We start from the raw sequence: 19,753 nt of genomic DNA, 5'->3' as shown, positions 1-19,753 counted from the left end.
AGAGCAGACACATGGACCCAAGCACAAGAATGTGCAGGCTGTAGAACGCTGAAGAACTGGTGTGCACGTCCTCAGAACCAAAACATATAAAAACTGGAACTCAGGAACAAGTGGGTTTCCACTAGCAAAAACAAGCAAACTCAGAATCCTCCTTAACAAGCGAACACGAATCTTACGATATTAATGAATCGACAAAAATGGCAGAACAAATGAGACAATAAGGAGCAGGTGGCCAGACAGGAGCATGTGATTGGTTTAGGGGACAAGGAGGGCAGGACTACTTGAGTTGGGGGCAGAGCAGGCATTTCATTGACAGGGTGTTTTGTTGTTAGTTAAAAAAAACAACAACAACAAAAAAAAACCTGTCAACACATTTACATCCAGTAATTTCCTGTATGATTTTTAAGGCTTTCTTTTTTCTTCTTAAAGTGTGCCAGGATCCTCTCAGCCTGTACTTCCTCTCTGCTTGTTCGTCATGTAATTGTACGCACAATATTTTGGATGAAACTGTGGGACCTGCGGTAATAAATCTATTTGCTACTGCCAGCATACACGCACAAACAGCATTTCAGTCTCAGTTGAGGGGAAATTTGTTTTAAGTGAGATTTGTTTGTGGCGTCGCATAAAAACAGTGGAGAAGACGTGACATCTATAAATCACTTCAATGGACGACAGCGCTCTAAAAGAGTGGATTAGTCAACATAAAGAAAGTGCAGGTAAAAGGCGGAAGGCCATAAAAATGGGTGCATATATGTCAGAGGGAATTTTCTTTAAGTGATCGCGGCCTATAAACGTCTTCAAGGCTGGTGAGATTAATCCCCAGCAGTTTTCTGGCAATAGGTGCCATTCTCCCTATGGTATTTTGTTGCATTGCCAAACCAGTAAATTATGCCAGAGGTTCAAATACTCTTCAAAAAAAAAAAAAAAAAAGCACTGTAGATCATTTTAAGCATGATGTGACTGACATAAAATGAAACCAGCTTTTTATGAGAGGAGAACGCATTCTGCCCCGTTTTGTGGATTTGTCCCATTTCAACTTGTGGTCAAAGACAACCCCCACGATATCTGGACTCAGCGACTGACTGTTGAGTTCGCTGAGGGCACTTTTCTAAAACATGACGCTTCCTCGTGGTCCCTGAACTTCATTTTAAAGGGAACATTTCACGGATGGGCTAGCTTGGCTGTAAAAATACACAATATTGTTGCTACAATGGCCAGAAACGAGAGAGAAAAGCTTGTGGTTTTAACTTTCATTTTAAAAATTAAACACTGACCAAAAAAAAAAAAAACCCCAGGAGGCACAATTTGACTTGTCGGTTGCGCTTTGAAAGTCATGCGCTCCGTTTTTCAGCGTTCAACTACTTTTTCATAGAGCTACATTTGTTGTCTAATTCCAGGTTTAACTTGTTTACAGCTGATAAATATATTGCATTTCTGCAAATAATTCCCCTAAAACAACTGTCAAAAAAGCCATGTGGAGAAAGAATCCAGTTTTTAAGCTAACCACCAAGATTTCATTGTTCACTGACCTCATTGTCTGTGCTGCTGTAACTGCAGAGTCAGAGAGCACAAAAATAAGTTTCCAGTACTTTTATAATCTTCTGTGGTGAAGCAGAACGCCTCTTACAGATTCTCTGTAAAACCACCAAGATGAATGTAAAAAACTGGTCTCCAGAAAACAAAATACCACAATGGCTCAACCTCAGTGTTGTGCCATAAGCAATGGATTTCTGTTTGACCAAAACACTGAGGGATCAGGAGGAACAAGCAAAGCCACTCACCATCTGAGAGGCCAAAACCAGCTTGAATAAATGTGACTTCTCCAAGTTTAATATCCTTTGTTGTTCCTCGTCGTCTAAATGGTTCCTTGTGTTTTGGGTGTATTTCAAAAGCATCGAATGAAGACGTTGCCTTTGGCCTTTTAAATACAGTGGACATGCTTTGCATCAGCGACTGGCCGGTGCCGTGCTGCTCGTGTCCTATCATCCAGCTGGAGACTGGACCCGCAGGAGAAGACAGTGCTCGCCGTCCACTGAGCTGTCATGTGGAGAGGAAGGCAGAGCTGGATGGGCACTGTATGGCTGGTTGGGTGGTAATAAGCTGGGAGCAGGCTGTGCTGAGCCATGAACCCCACATTCCCATCCCACACACAGTGGGCTGGCTCAAAGTGGGTCCTTGTACTGAGACAGAGACCCACACATAGATAACGCCTGACGTGAACTGCTGCTGCTTGAATGAGTCCACTGATGTTCCTCCAGTCTGCCGGTACATCAAAGCTACATTTAAGCCCCCAAAAAAGCCCTGAAACCTGCCAGAAGTGACGTATGAACTGTCCAGAACAGTGATGCGCCGCTGCACATGACAGCTGAATGGCAGCCGTGCTGCTGCAGCCAGCAGAATGGAGCTACATGATGGGACTGGATGTGACCCACCATAACATAAGCATCGTTTGGAAGAGATTGAATTGATGTCAGTTTTGCTCCCAATGTCCATCTTAAGGTGATACTGATTTAATTTGCCTTTCAAATACTCACCAATAGCTGTCTTGAGCTCACAAAGACGTTTGTTTTTCCCCTCCTGCATTACTTCTTGGACTCCATCACACAGTCAGAAATGGCCATGTATATGTAGCTTGAAGCTAATGGTAACTGACAGCGAACTGCGACTACAGAAAAAAACAAAAACCGCAGCAGAACTGCCCAAAAATGTCTATTAATGAGCGAACACACCTTCCAGTATCATCCACTTCTTCCTTATCCACCTCTGTGGTCCCAAACACTTTGATTTGATCTAAAAAAACAACAACAACCCAGCTCTTGATTACAGTAGCAACATCGTGTGACCAGCTGGCGCGCTAAGCTGAAGCCCCTCCCTCGTTTATGGAGGTGCTGACTGGAGGTGTTAAAGGAAACAAATGGCTTTCAACTACAGACAGCATTGCCATCAGTGGCTCCTCTACAGCCTCATACAGATGTTGAAATGACAAAATTAGTCCCCGCAGTGGCAACAGCCCTCCTGACCTTTGTCTCAGCGCGTCTAAATGCAGCACATTCCACAGATAACGCTGGTATGGACTTATTCTAACTTCGCTAGGCTTCTGCTACGATATCTTTATTTGCTGTCATAACAGACTTCAGCCATTCTTCAACAACATCCAGATACAAATTCACACGACTCCACTTTTACCTCAGCCGGTCGGCAAGTTTAGAGCGATACTGGAGACATGAGAGGTGAGCACCTTGTCACCCACTCGCATGCACTCAAACTTGCCCTGGGATTGTACTGGAAGTAGCACTAGTAAGTTGCAACAGAACAGTTAGCAACGTCTTTTACAGCATCCTGCTCCAGCACAGAGAGAGCATCGATTCAAAGCTTGAAATCATGTGACTTTTCGCAGCAGAAAAATGGCGTCCAATGTCCACTTCTCAAACCAGCGGCTGCTTGGTTGGCGTCTCTGCTGGATGGTCCTGGTTTCAACGTAATTCTTCCATGTTGTGCTCTTCTGATGATACAAGTACCATCTTTTGCAGCAGTTTTGTGGATATTTTGTACGTGTTTTTTTTTTTTTAAAAGCTTTTCAACTGCATTCTCATGAGTAAATTGAATGTATTACGGTCATAATGTTTTGTCTCACATGTGAAACAGAGTGAAGCACACGTGTTTGTCACGTTCGGTCAATTGTTATGAAACTTATTTTTCGACTTCTCCAAAGTGTTTAAAAGAAGTTAAGTATTAAAATAGCAGGAGTGCTACTCTTGCTTTTTCTACGTCCACATTCTCATAGTCAACTTTATTTTTACACCAAGAAGACGTTTCCTACTAAAGAACAATATGTTGACTGCATCAGCGGGGGGAGGGGGTGTGTGTGCTGTAGTAGCTGCAACATATATTTGTCTTTAACGACACACAATACCATATTCTACAGCAGCGGCGCTTCAGCTGGGGCTAATGATAGAAAACAGTGTCAATGTCTTGACATGTCTCAGGGTGATGGTGACAGAGGCTTCCAGAGCATCACAGGCTTGACAACGTAACCGTGATGTCAGGAATAAAATGCGTAGGTGGATGGAGAGGAAGCGCGGATTCTATTTCCGTGGGGTTTTACTACAAACGTGGCTGTACAGTGTTGGGGAGTGAGGCTGAAAGAGCTGAGAGACGTGGAGGAGACAAGAAGCTGACAGGGGAGGGAATGTGAGAGATGCATTGTGGGAAGGGGAGGTGACAGGAAGAGCACGACTACATTAACAGTTCCCCATGATGCAGACAACTTCAAATATCTCCAGGGTCGGGTTACAACAGATTACATGTCAGGAATATGTGATGAGATTTCTTCTTTTAAAAACACAAAAAACAAACAGGTAACTAATCAGCCTGTCAATGCCAATTTCTTGATATTACACTTTAAAGATAAGATTTTGAAATTATGAAACTTCTTCAGTACATTTTTCTCTGAAATTCATGCCTCCAAAAAAATGAAATCAAAATTCTATTTTCAAACTGAAACCCATCTTTTTAAAAAAAGGTGAGGTGATAAACCACCACTTATCCTTTGCTTCCTAACAAGCGACTCATCCATGTTTGCAGTAACGGTGTCGGTGACACTGGGAGAATATCCTCTGAGGTCTTAGCTGTCCATAAAGTCCCAGATCATGCATCGAGACCCCAAGGTGCCGAGCGAGTCTTGATTTGTTTTGGTGATCCTGACCTCCAGCTCCTCCGCAGGTCAAAACCACAGCTGGTAAACTCACTGGTTTTTTTTGTCCCTCTAATTCTCTCCTATCACTCTCTCCTTCTCAGCCATAAACATTATTGAAAAAGTAATTGATATAGCGTGTGGTCACCGAGTCAAAGCACAGCAGGCGGCGGGCTCAGAGCTGAATGTTCCCACCTTCCCGGCATACAGTCAAATAAAGGAGAGGAGTGGGAAGTGAGCTGAAGTTGGAAATATGTAGCTGAAAGATGCAGAAACTGTTGAAACACTAAAGCAAGACTCTTGACTGATACGAATTGAAACCCATAAATACAAGTTAATATTAATGTGTCCTTTGTTTTAAATGAGTATTAAAGGCCCCCAAACATGATGGTTGAAATAGCACTGCCGGTGAAAACTGTTAGAGAGTTCAAACTGGAGGAGCATTTTTCGGCTGTCTTTTGACTGGATCGTTTAAGTCTTTTTGACGTCAAACATCCGATTGGAGAGGAACGGAGACGGTTATCGCTCAGCCTCTGCCACCAGCCTCGGCTGAGAGGAGGAACTCGCTCGACAGGTGAAACGTTCCTCCAACAGAACACCTGACAGCTGAAACCATCATGTTCCTCACGCCACAAGGATACACGGGGAGTTTCACCGCTCGAGACGGAACAACAAGCTTCAATCTAGACCCTCGATTTTCTTTAAAGAGCCAAGTTACTGCAAGAGCAAGAAGTGTTGCAGCATTTGTGCACCACATAGAACAATAATTACCATTAAAAATGTGACAGTGGGATATTTGTATCTACGTGTGTAACTCATGAGGCTCCAGGGAAAAATTCAAGACGGATATTGATGTTTGAATGTGCACGATGATCTCCGCATGACAGATCATGCATTCTCTCTTTCTGTCTTTGGGTTCTCAGTGCATCCCATGGTGCATGGGGGCAGGGCTTAAAACTCGGGGAGAACATTTTCCCTGGATGAAAAATTAGTAATCTTGAGTGTGAAATGAGTCATGAATGTCATTTGTGAATTGTTTCACTGAAGGAGAACAGGATTTTGGTGTAAAATCTACTACTGATTTCTTCACATGTATTTGGCATGTATCAAGGGATACTGAATAAATGAACCAGGAGTATTCATGTCATGTGACCTTTAATTGTCCTTCTCAATCTTCACTATGCACGAGTTTGGGACATGAAGACTTGTAGTCTGTCCTTTACATGCTCTCAGCCAGACAAACAGACCGATTCCCTTGTAAGGCCACAGAGTGGACAATCTATTTAGGTCTCACTGCATTCTTTCCTTTGGCATAAAAATATGTAAGTTAAATATTCTGTCCTTCTGAGGTTTGTAAGCAACCTGTATCACTCAGGGAGATGAGATCAGACAGGGTCAAGTGGCAGATACACACACAACCCCCCCCCCCCCCCACACACACACACACACACACACACAGACTTGTTACTCCAAAGCTGCTCTTAGATCAGCCCCGATGCCAAACGTTGCTCTCATAAATGTGGACAGATTACTCGCCATTACAGTTCAAGGCAGCAGTAATCACACCAGCTCCTGCCCAATTCTCCCTCCTCAGACACCAAAGGAGCTGATGAAACACCCCCCCCCCCCAAAAAAAAGATTAAACGCAGTGACATAAATAAATATACCGCTTCACCACAAGTCTGCTAAAGTGCATACGCTGTCCTCTCTGTACTTTACGATCAGCTGTGAGGGTACTCGTAATTCTCATTTTCAAGAGGAAAAAAAAAAAAAACAGATGACAACAGCACCATACCTCCTGAGAGCTCAAATAGCCCCTGTGTCATGCCAAGAGAAATATCCAAGTGCATTTTAAGCTTCCCTGCTCCGTCGACCGTTAGTCGGATAAATAACAAAACAAGGGAGGGAAATCGGCTAGGAAAGAGACAACATCCAGAGCTAAGTAGAGCTCAGTGGCGTTGGGAGCAGCTCCAGCAGGCCAGAGAGACTGGAACTAGATCCTGGCAGTCTAGTTCAGTGAAGGGGATCATGTGGGTACCTGACACCAGACATCAGGAGCTGCTTAATAATGAATGAGCACCACACACACTCACCACATGGCTAATAAGGAGTCATACTGACATAATTGGAGACAGGCGCACGATGTGGTCAGGTAAAAGTAGGGTGCAGCTATAATCAGCCCTAGCAGCTCGACACATGTTGCTAACAAAATACTAACTATATACACAGCGGGCCACCGGTGTGTTTACTGCTATGATATTTGCTTCTCTCAATAAACTACCCTTTATTCTTTCTTTCCATGAACAGCGTAAAGACAGAGTGAGTTAAAAGAGGCGTGAGTGCAGACGCTAAAATCCTGCAAGAGTCACTTCAGTTCAGTTATAACAGTACAGTGCAGTACAAAATCACAGGATTGATGGGTGTTGTCATGAATGACTTAACCTCCACCACACCCATGGCACCAGGAACAGATGGCGATTGGCTGAGATGTTCTCGCACAGCGAAGAAGAGAGCCAGGGAACAACAGCAGAAACCACATTTCTCCTCTGAGACTTCTGCTGATATCACCTCGGAGTTCGGGAAATATCAACAAATACTGAGGTTAAAACCAGGAGACAGAAGTGTGTACATTAGTAAACCTGCGGTTTGACTGACTGGACCGTTTCCACTCTCTGTAATTTATATCGCTGCGTTCAGCTCTCGTCTCTCGCAGAGTAAATATTCAGGTGAAAAGAAGCTACAGCCAGAGTTTGAGAGGCGTCTCTCAGAATCAGGTGAAACTAAGCAGTTACCGTTGCCGCGGCAACCTCTAACCGCAGTGGAGCCACATACTGATTCAAAATTTTGAGGTACTGCATCAGAAAATGATGACCGCCAGCCCAAGCTAGTTTTTGAGGGAAACCAGAAACAACAGTGAGACGAAACACCATTTTCTTTGGGAAAAAAAGAAAAGAAGGAAAAACACAATATTGAGGAAAACCAACCTGCCACCACAGTGACAGAGCAAAACTGTGGCGTTAAGGTCAGCAGTGTAGAGGGTTTCACAACTCCCAGCCATAGCCAAGTATTTCTCTGTTCCTAAGCTTAATCTAGCTGCAGGAGACGTGTGTTCGATTCCCGTCATAACAATACATGTGACAATTCAAACCACAAACCGCAATAAGTTCCTAACCTCAACCGATTGTTTGTTGTGCCTAACCACTGTAACTGTTTGACACTTCATCAAATATTACCTCCAACGTCATTTCAAGAAACTGCTGTCAGCGAGAAATGATAAGATAAATGTTTATAAGCTACAAAACAGAGCACCACATTGTTCTCGTCTCCACCGCAAAAGTATCCTGATTCAGTTCCCGTTGGTGCCTCAGTGTTGTTCATTTCAACACGTCAGCGCTGGCAAAACCACAATATCCAACTATCACCTGATGCTGGTTTAGCTTTTTACCTAATTTTCATTCAGGATCAATGGTAGACAGACCGGGAAATCGAACCAGCTTTTTAAAGAAAGGCCGTTATGGACCTGATATCCAGCTTTCCGACTTTAGTGTATGAAGTCATTGCTTGGAGTCTTGTAAAACGGATCACATTCAAATGTAGATGCTAAACTGTGAGTCATAACATATAAATATTCGGCAAATTTAATAGTGGGAGATTCTTGCGTATGGACGACTTTATCGGTTTCTCGTAAAATAATGCAGATGTCTCTGCAAAGGTCTGAACTCGTCTTCTTCGTCTGTTTTATGCACTTGCTCACATGCAGGATAAGCACTAAAAACGGTACATTCTTTTCCTTAGGTTAAAGGAACAAGCCAACTTTTTGAGAAATACTCATTTTCGATCATTTGACAGGACTGCGAGTCAGTCAAAGCAGTTTATCTACAGTTTCTTTTTTCCCAGCAAATGCAAAGCACGAGTGGAGTTCTATTAATGCGAGTAAAGATCAAGCTAGCTTTCATGTAAGCTAACTTGCAGGCAGCTGTCTGGGGTTTCTCTGGAGCTCCATAATGCACACAGAGTATAGAGAACTATCAGCTTGTCTGTAACTAAAAATCCCCCAAAAGTTATCATGTTCCTTTAAATCTGCTCCAGTGTCTTCAATATAAATGATACATTGTTCAGAAATCGGTGCTATCAGTGTCCCGGTGGGACTTCGAAACAACCCTTTGAAGCAGATTCCTGACAGCAGCAGGAGCTCTCAACCCTCAGCATCACTGCCTGATCTTCTCCTGTCAGTCAGGCGGAAAATGACCTCACTGGCATTTATGTCACGCAGCTCCTTCAGCGAGATGAAGTGCCTCGAAAATGGCGTTGGCCCAGTTATGGTGCAGCTTTACATGTCAGAAGGGCCACGCAACTCCAAACACAGGAGTCGAACGCAATCCATGCACGTGATTTACAGCCAGCTGTCTGTCTATCCATCTCCGCCCATGGAGAAACCACAATGTAAATTCATGACCTCATATCCAGTGCGTGGGTAATAAATCAAGCACGAATGGGTACTCAGGTTAGATACGGCTTTTTTGGCTCACGAGTGACCTGATATTAGGAGCAACGCACAAAATGGCTGAGAAAAAAAAGGGAGCAGAGAGGGAGGGGAGGAGACCGTAATAGCTGCAATTTCTTGCGAGTCGACTCTACAGCTGTTTGACATTAGGAGGTGGGAGTAAACTAGGTGGGCTGGGTCCGCATGTGTGTTTAGGGGAGAAGGGAAGAGTAAGAATCAGGGGTGGAGGGTAGGTCCACTGCCCAGATCTAAGCCCAGGAACACAGGCACCACTTCAAGGCAGGGCGGAATTTTTAAGACGTTTTCTAACAACTGTTATTTCACCATTGAACTCGTGGCACGAGGTAAATGGGGCACACATGGGGTCAATATGATGAGTAAATATCACAGGTATGCAAGAAATACTCCGTATGTGCCCGCTGGGTACACACGTGTACTTCCAAAAGCCATTTCAGTTCTATTTTTTCAACAAAAAGCCAACACGTGTGAGAGTTTTCTGGGTAATTACTTCTGCCATGTCTCATTTAAGATACACAGAATATTCTCAGTCAAAGAAACACCTTCCCCCGCCAACGTGTCTGCATGACTTCGAATCAAACAAAACACATCAAAGTTTTAAGTTAAAGAGGCCTAAAGGGGCTTTCTTCTAAAAATGATAACAAATAAACAATTTTCAGAGTGTCAGAGACATATGAGAGGTATCACAAATAGGAGGAAGCACTGCAACATTCTCCAACAGCTCCTGGTGTTCTCAGTGTTACTGGTCAAGATAAAAACACCATCATTGCAATAGCATCCATTTAATCATGAGCTTAAGGCTGATTCCTGACAATTTATCGATAATTTCCTCTGAACACACAATAACACAAATACAAATGATGTGTGGTTTGGAGTGTTGAACACAAATAGTTCCAGCTCCTTCCCTTTCCTCCATCTTTCTTTAAAAATGTGTAAAGACTGTAAATCCTTCGAGGGAGCAGATGATGAGAAAATTACAGATGACCTCAAAGAGCTTGATCTCAATTGCCAAATTTTGCAGGAAAACACAAGAGTTGTGACTGAGATGGGCCGAGCCACCGAACCCGGTGTTCCAACCAGGTGCTTTTTGAGCCTAAAGCTAAGCGATCTTTATTTTCAGCATTGTAAAAATACATCACATTTGCCATTTGGAGGAAAAAGAATGTCCAGCATTGAGCTCCAAGTGTGCACAAGTGTGACCTGTGGACAAGTCACAGTCGGGCTCCGAATCACGACCAGGACATGGAAGGCAGACATGCTAGCAAGGAGGCTGAAACCCCCCCTGCACCCAAGTCTGAACCAGCGTTAAGGGACGAATATTACCAGAACTTGAAAGTGCAGCAACATCTGGATGCACTTCAGCAGGAAAAGCAACAATTGGAAGGCAATATTATAAATAATAATGATCCAATGATAACGATGCCCAACATTACAACACCACCAGTGGCCCCAGTGTTGAAGTCCAGCCAAAAAGAGAAAGGTTCCACTTGGAAAAACTGGAGCCGTAAGATCTGGTTCACTTCAAAGAGCTATAATTCACATCCCTGGTACTGAGGCCATGGAGGTTACCCAAACAGAAAATGACACCACCAGACGGAGCCGACTCCTTTAGAGTAGCATTATGACTTTTTCACCGGGAGGGAGTGGTGGCCTCTCTATCTTCCATGAATCACGCCGCAAACAAAAGCCTAGGAGTGCTGAAGCTTCCGATTCCTCTCGTGATCTCCCCAGTGAACCGATACAACGGCCACAGAGCGAACGCCGTAGATGACCACCAAAGAAAAGACGGATCAACATTGTAAAGCCCACTAAGTCATAACCTCCCTCCAATTAGCAGATGGAAATGAGGAAAAAATGAAGGGGGGGGGGGGGGGGAGATGAGGAGCATACAAAGAGGTCAACCTAAGAGAAGCTCCAAGCTGCATGACGCTCTAATTCAACCAGTCTGATATTGATTTATCTCCCAGCCTTGGGGCCCAGAGTGGCTGCCATATTGGGCCCACCTACACAAAAATTTATACCTGCACTCTCCTAATTGAGTCCCCACAAGATCCAGCATGCCTCCGCTGAGACATGAATTCTATCCCAGGGAGGTGTCGACAGTCACCTCACCAACAATAAAGCAACGTCAAAGATGTGCGTTTGAAGCACGTGCAGCTTTTTTTTTCTTTTTTTTGGTGTGGGACAGATTAAGGTGGGGTTTTCTAAGGTGCTGCTTCTTTACAGGTCATATACGTCAATGATGTTCAGACAGTGGGGAGTTTTTACCCCAACTTGTTAAGAGTTGTCCATATTTACTACTGAATTAACCCATCCACCACGCAGGAGGAGAAACAAAATGTACACCGATGTAAATGGATAATAAATGAATGTGAAGTTTAGCAAACACTAAGATATCAAACACGCTTTCATTTTGCTGCAGGTTGTAAAAACTACTATGTTGGAGACAAGCAGTTGGCTTCAAAGGGGTGCCGTCGGCTCCCCATCAACGTCAGAGGTCAGCAACTCAAAGCCAAGAGACACTAATGAGCCACAAATTCATGGCATTTTCCACATTGGTCACAGATTGACGTGGAGCCAGTTCCACATCATAAATGGTGCTCTAACAGAGGCCAGAGCCACAGCTCATCATCGCTTGTAATTTGTAGATAAATTAGGAATCATTGAGGGCTGCTGCTTGTTCATAAGAGCGCAGCAAGCACAGCCCCTCTCACACTGGCTGCTTCACCCAGCTTTAAAAAGCCTGTGTGCGCACTGGGGTTGGGGTTGATACTGGCTTTGCTGTGGTTGACTGTCCTTCAGTGATGATTGGAACTTTCACTTAAACAGACACTTAGTGGTTAACAAATATGTATTGCATAAATATCTCACAGCAAGTTAACTTTGTATTGTTAGTGAATATCTGCGATTTAGACATTTTTAGTGAGAAAGGCTAAATCGGCAGAGAATGCTTGGATACTACAGTTTAGCAGACAATCTGCAGTTTATTGGCTTATGATTGATTACTGCCCCTGACTGGTGACTTCCTCCCTCACCCACTAAAAGACACTTCACATAAATCTACAAACCAAGTGAATGGGTTTTGACAGTGAGGACCAGACAAAGAAGTCTTAAAATTTGAGTCCACTTTGACCAGGACAGACTGGAGACAGAACTTTTTGGCTCTAACTTCTTCCAATCAGACTGGTCTAGAGACAAGTGCCGCTTCCCACGATGGTTTGCGGTCACAAGGTTGAGTCACACCCTTAGTGGTAGCCACTGCTCTAAAGACTGCGTTGGCTCTGATTGGCTCAAGACAATGACTAGAGGGGAGAGATGAAATTTTTATGGTGGAAACCCTTAGAGCTACTGCCCACAGAGAGCCTATTAAGAGAGTGACAGCACAGCAAGGGCCACACCTGCATGTGTGGTCGATGCTCACCCACCACACCCCTCGCCAGGCAGCCCAGAAGAGAATGGATGACAATCACTCTGCCTTCCAATTTATCCACCGACCAGTCATCTATTATTAGGAAAAGTTCTAAGCAGATGTTTACAGGATGCGGTTGTTGCAGTCACTCATCTAGCGATACAACGCTGTAAAGAAGTGATGCTAAGCTATCATTTGCTGTTTGGACAGACATATTAAAATAAGGAATAAAATGGCTTTAAATAGGGATGGGCGGTGAAATATGTACCTGAAAGCACAGCCTGGCGAGGCATAAAGTAGATGTTGGAGTAAGAGAGAGTGACATCATCCCTGCAACGTGTTCAACCCAGTCAAGGCAACTGCTAGCGTGGTCACACGCTCTGCAACATTTCTGATGTGAAATGCTAAGTCGGTCATGGCGACAGACCAGAAGAACTATCTAGAAACATCTCCACTCGGTGCTGACATCTGACAACTGGAGATTTAACAGCCATTAGCGTGGCGACAAAAATGAAGGCTGTTACAGCTCATTACTCAGCATACGTGGCTGGATTTTGAGCGACAAAACCAAAAAGTTCATGTATATCTAAATATATTCCGGTCATAACTCACTACCCAGCTCTCTGGACTGATGTTTGCCATATAATTATATAGTGACAACATGACTAAACGGCCACAGAAATGCTTCTGCTCCTGGCAACAAAACACTGTGCAGTTTCTCTTGGCATCATTTTGCCTCACAACGAGAACACACGTGCTGTCAGTTTAACTGTCTATGGGTTTAAAGGTCTGTGGTCGACCAGAGGCTGTGAAATGGACAGATTGTCTGGTGTTCAGACATCATATGAACAAAAACAAAAAAAAAATGCGTAGACCCAAACTGTGCTAAGCATTACCAGTCTAACGTTCAGTGACACAAACATGCAAACACAATACATATGACCATAATGCTGCATCCCTTGTAATCTGTAATGGCCTCTTCCTCTCCAACACACCACCACATCACACAAAGGGAAGACATGTGGGAGCTGCGTCCTCATCGCTGCTGTCATCTGTTGTTTTCCACAGTCTCAGCTTCCATCACTCCCACACAAACCAGACCAGCCCACGCCAAACACTTCTGCACACGCTGGTGCTGCTCAGCTCCTGCATGACTCAGGACAAAAACACAAAACAGTTTCCCTTTGAGCAGTAGCGCCCCCCCCCCCCCCAAAAAAAAAGAGCTTTTCTATTTATCTTCATGGCTTTTAGATGGCACATGAAGGTTCACAAACTAAAAAGGAGGTAGTCATTTAGTCATGTCTGGTAATCTGTTAACGTGAAGAACCGTCATCGTGTTGTGATGTTCTGAGCCACGCAAAAAGTGCGTGTGCTGTACTTCAGTCTGTCTGCTTTATGTTTGTACATCAGAGTGAAGGCCGGTGGATGTGTTTGTCCAGCAGGCCTCCGGGGGTCTGCGATGTTGCCTGCCAACATGGAGGCTGCTGGTTGCCTCTGGCTTGGTTGCTGCACCAGCACCTCATTAGGGGTTGGTCAGGCTGCCAAATCGGTGGTGGTGGTCGTGGGAGGGTAACTTGATTTTCCCATGTGAAAGGTGTCCTGGACAAAACTGTCAGGTGAGAAAATGCAACGCCCAACTCGTCTAGCGTGTGCGTGTGTGCGTGTTTGTGCGCCCGTTGGGCAGAGGGTGTGGGGCGACAACCAGCACAGCTTGAAAACAGGGTGAAGTTTGCAATGTACAGTTGGGAGGAGAAACTGTTCCAAGCGGCAACAGCAAACCCAACAACCGGCGTGAGACGGTACTTTCTCATCCCAATCTCAGTCCAATCTTGTAAAATAAAATCACTCATTTGGGATTATTATAATTTTAAATTAGATGCAACTGGCAATTTGAAAGACCTCCATGAAGCAACTCTCCATTTTTGCAAACGATAAAGACTGCTGGTGACCTCCATGCTAAAAAGTTTAGAAATAATGAGGCTAATGACACTTGATTTCCTATGATGGGTCTCAATGGAATATGATGGTTCATCTCTGTTTCTGCTCATTAAAACCCAGGCTCTCTAACTAAAAAGGGTTAGCAGCATTTCGAAATGTTTTGGTTTTAAAACGCTGCGGTTGCGTTCACGCCAGATACCAAAGTTTACACGTTGTATTATAAGACCACGCTGGCGTGGATCACTGACAAAGTCCTGCTGCCGGTTTCTATTCACACACAACGGAACTGAGCTTTAAAGGTCATTAAATTACAAACACATTAAATTAGCTAAAAAAAAAACCTGACAAAAAATACAACACCACACCCCCCGCCCCCATAAACATGTTTTCTTAGCTCCAGCCCCTGAATCAGAATATTTCAAATTCATGCAAAGTGATTCAGGTGAAACAAAGATGCACCTCAGTCTGAGCATCAGTCGGATTTCATGTATACCTTTATGATGTAACTGTAACATGACTGGATTGTCACTGAAACGCACTGCAGTTCACTTTGAATTACCGCGGATTAAAGAGTGGCAGTATCATTGGTCAACAAAAGACAGGGTTAATTTGTATGAACTTACAAGAAAAATAAAAGAATATTCCGTTTACATTTTGTTGAGGTTCTTTAAATTAACATACAGGTATTCTAAAAACAGTTATTATGTGATTATTTTGCAACCCACTGCATCTTTTCCCCTGACGGTTTTGCTGGAACGTAAATCGGTGGTGTTTTTACCACTTATTCCTCTTCTAAACAGAGACGATATTATAAAATATATAGAAAAACACTCATAGATTTGAAACAGTCTGTGGCGGGGGGGGGGGGTGTTTATAACTTTTGAGTTTCATGAGAATCTGAGTGTCTGGATGATCAATGCTGTTGCTCCTTTAAAACACAAGCCTCTTTACTCAGAATGTTACTGATACTTTTAAAAAGAAAAGCCTCCAGATTTATGCGATTTTGAAAAAAAAAGAAAGAAGAAGCAGACTTGGACATTGGTCAAGAACACTTCATGGGAAAAAGTGCACTGACATCAGATCGTTTAACTGCAGAAGTTTGTAACAACGTGACAAAAGCGCTGCCAATTGGAGAAGACGGATGTAATGAGGGTCAGTCAACAGAGCACATGCTGTTTAGAGGATGTCTGCTATCACGTACAACAAGCGGCACTTTTGAGAAGCTTAAGAAACATGTTTATTCATTAAAAAGACTCCAAATTGCAAAGTATCCTTTCAACATTCTCAGAAACTGAGATCAGACTGAGCCTGTTGTGGAACTTACCCATTCTCTTGGTCTGCAACTAAAAGGTTAAGTGTTCCCAGCGGGGTTCATGGCTACAGCTCGTGGTTCTCGTCTTCTTCGCTGTCTTTCTCTGTCCTCTGTTTCACTCTACACTCAAACTTTGTCTCAATCTGTTTCCCATCTTGGAGCCAGTTGGTCCAACCACCACCGAAGCCTGCTGGAGTGAGACTGCACTGAATCTAAACGTGACTGGCCTTAAAGGTTTGTCTTGGGGAGAAAAAGCCCACATCCCACTGTCAGTCAAGCAGCGCAGCATAGTTTCAGCTGGGCCGCCATCCAAACAGACATGAAACTATTCTATTTCGGTCTGCCATATGAGCAGTAATGCTTTTCAGAGGAGGTGGGGGAGAAAGCTTCTGTGGTGGAGCATGTAATTGCAGAGTGACCAGCTTTGGTGAGACGTAATTGCAGACCTCATCTGATGGAGAGAAACTGCCAACAAGACAAGGTAAAGAACTTATAAATAAAAAAAAAAAGAGAAAAGAAACAACACAAACCACATAAATAAATGGGGAGCTGGGTTCCAGATGTGGCAGTATAGGGAGCGAGGGGAGGAGAAGAAAGGGAGGGAGGGACAGAAAAGAGGCTCAGATGAAAGAATTGCCATGGCAGCAGAATGAAATCCCATTTCTGACGCGACGAAAGGGTGTTTACCTTCCCAGGAACGGTCTGGGGATCGGGGAAGGTGAGAGGATGTCGGGCTGGGCTTATGTTGTTTCTGGACCCTGACCATGAGTGCTCCTGGGTGTCTGGTTTCATGTCAGAATTGGAAATGACTACCTTATGGAAAAATTGGGAGCTTTAAAAACGAGGAAGGAAAATGAAACTATAAATGGCAGTCGGCTGGTTCCCATTACATGCAAGACTCAGCTGGTCTGGGCTGCAGCGGTTAATATCGCTACGAGTTCTTCAGTGAATAATTACCATGTGATTATGTGGAGGGGGCAGCTACGCACACGGTCCCATACACACATAGGGGCCTGTTGGGCTACATTGAGCCAATAAATATTAGCTCAAATCTGAACATAAACAGCTAATTTCCTCACACATTTTACCTCATTTCCTGCAAAATGCAACAGGAGAGTACTCGTGAAAGCACATCGCAACATGTCAAAGTAATCATCAACTTGACCTCACTATTAAATTGAATACCTTGACTTTTGGGGAAATGCACTTAATTTTTTGTGCGATTTTTATACGATTGACCAACCAGCCCCCTAAATGAACTGTTCATTGAAGGGTAAAGTTCCACCATGATGCAATCCTTCAACAAGTATTTCAGCTGATGAGACAACATTTTTCAGGACCTGACAATTTTGCCGCAATGTGGTTTTGGTTGAAACTGTACTCTCCCGTTGGTATGAAATTACAAGATAAAATATTACTGCTGGGAATCTAGCGGGGAGCAGTCACTCCACCGAGGTCTTAAGCCCGGTTCCACACAGCCTCCAAAACATTCTCAGAGACCACAACGCCAAAGACTCAGACCTGTTAGCATAGCTGTCCACACTCTGCCCCTGCACTTCCCATATGCATGCGTCCATCATGAGGCCTTGACCGCATCGCTCCATTGTTAGCTAGGTCGCAAGGTCCACTGCAGCCAAAGAAAAAATAGAATTACAAAACAACTCAACAGTACATAAGTGATCCACACAGATTATCCTTGAAAAGTGAAAATACAGGGCACCGAAGCAGTGAGGTGGTCTATTGTGTTGCCTACCATGGTGGGTGCTTGGTTGCACACCCATACAGGAAACAAGTCTGTGTCCTGGTTGCTGCACTAGCACCTCCTCTGGTCAGGAGGGGAGGAGCATGATCCTTTCACAACTCAACATAGCCCCGGTGAGACTGCTTCCAAGGGCGGGGCGGGTCACTTCAGTGTGGATATCAAGAAACTCCCCTAAAATCCCCAAAGATAGAGCTGCACACATTGCTGGGCACATGTAGCCACTTTGACGGCATCTTATTTGGTGTGCCACCACCCTGAGATGGTTTGGATAGAAAAACATACTTCGGCATGCAGCACTGTCGCCAGATTTATGCTTTAGCATCTTAAAGCAGCAGCCAGCAAACAATTACCACATTATAGCTCGGTCATTCATTGGACGGCGGCTGGCTAACACTGCACATTGGTATCATTCCTCTCCCAGCAAGAAAACCAGTGTGTTTCCCAAAATGCATACCTTTAAAACATCATCAGGAAGCATCTTCCAAAGCCTCAGCTTTTGAAATTGCTTTGTGTTTGTATGTTTCTGGGAAGAGAGCTCGTGGATCGTCTTTTCTTGGGGGGGGGGGGGCTTCGCTTGTTGGTTTTCGCTTACACTAACCATCTAATTTTCAACTGGAGGGGCCTCATTCAAAGCAGCTGTGTACTATTAGGACAGCCTTTCTCATTGGCATAGTGGGATTGTTAGATTACTGCTGAGACATAAACTCAAAACCCAAACCGACCCATGAATCAGCCCTCCACCTCGCGTCCCCCTTAATTATCAGAATATCAAGACCGGTTTATAATTTTTTCCTCCTCGTTCATCCAGGAAAAGTTTCCATGTGGATTCTGTCTTGGCTCCGACTTCGGGGCTGATTTTCTCCAGACAGATGGACAAACAGACAGATATTACGCCAGAAAAACACACACACACACACACACACACAGAGACACAGAAAGAGAGAGAGTGAGAGAGAGTGAGAGAAGACTGTTACAACAACAGACAGATTAAGGTTTTCAGGCTTGAGGGGGGGTAGCGTGCATTTCTGTTCCTATCACTTCACCTATTACACATCTTCTCATCTGGTCATTAGGAAGCCATCCAGTCACCGTTTTAAGTGTGTGGGCACAACATGTCTACAGATATTGTAATTCACATGGTCGGATTAAGTTGTCTTGACTGAAAACATCCTTCCTCTCAGCTCTGACAACGCTTGTATACTTGCGAGTGATGACAAATCTCCTGCATTTGCTCTGGTGCACACGCTGCATTCATCCATGCAGCTAAATAGGATCAACTGTATCCTGTTTTTCAATTTCACCCTGATTGAATGGTCTCATTATCCCTTCACTTCCCAAACTCAGACAACACCCCACATTTGTTATCCTAAACTGAACTGCCTTTTTAACCTCCAGAGCTGCTTCGCTTGTCGGACTGTGATTTTCCTGGAAACGCTGCATCTTGAACCATTTACAAACCACTCGGCTTGTTATTATTGGGGATATAAAACACAGAATTGAGAAATGGTGTGTTTGCGTTACATTTATTTGCTCCAGTTTTGGCAATTAATGTGATTTAGGTGAAAGTCTTTTTTATTAGTTTTATATCTTATTACAGACATACATTGAGATGAATGTTTTGCTCTGTTTTAACTCGTGATGTGTAAAGAATATCAGGTTCAGTGACTCGCTGGAGAGGATGAGGGTGCAGATGCTTTCCTGAGAGAGGATCAATGATCCATTTTCCCTCTCTGGGTTTCAACAGTTTCCAGCTTTTTCTGTGCCAAGAGAAGTTGTCCGTATTTTGCCTCAGCACCAGGAGCAACTTGATCTTGAAGGTGCTCAGCAGTCTGCATTGAATATAATTTCACCTCCACAAATACTTTTGTTTTTTTTTCTAATTACCTGAAACAAGTTAAACCTAAACCCAATCATATATGTTGCACACTCCAAACTACCTCGTAGTGTAGACGATTCCTTCACTGCTTTATATAAATAAAAAATAAAACGTATTGATTATTTACATTGGTGTTTGTCGATTTTGTCCCAAACCATCCCTGCAGACTTCCTCTTACCCAAGAAAACAATCAGAAAGAGCTTTAGCCTTTAAAAACCCAGCAATGAAACAATGTACCTGT

At 43.8% G+C, this 19,753-nt stretch overlaps 1 protein-coding gene across 2 annotated transcripts in view; it reads right to left on the bottom strand.

The window, feature by feature from the left end:
• The window catches only part of insc (INSC spindle orientation adaptor protein), a 51,745-nt gene extending 35,570 nt beyond the window's left edge, over window positions 1-16,175 (bottom strand). Inside the window, exon 1 of one of the 2 annotated variants that reach the window (XM_086207907.1) lies at window positions 15,887-16,175. The gene's annotated coding sequence lies outside the window, so the exon portion shown is untranslated. Of the gene's footprint in view, window positions 1-6,488; window positions 6,638-15,886 lie in introns of those variants that run through there. The other variant, XM_086207908.1, reaches the window with a different exon arrangement.
• Window positions 16,176-19,753: the final 3,578 nt, after the last annotated feature.

Source organism: Aulostomus chinensis, chromosome 7 (assembly GCF_037954235.1).
Source record: "Aulostomus chinensis isolate RoL2024-O1b breed Wild chromosome 7, RoL_Achi_v1.0, whole genome shotgun sequence".
In the NCBI taxonomy this organism is placed as follows: Eukaryota; Metazoa; Chordata; class Actinopteri; order Syngnathiformes; family Aulostomidae; genus Aulostomus; species Aulostomus chinensis.
Note: the sequence above shows the minus strand (reverse complement) of the source record. Positions and strands in the feature narration are given on the sequence as shown.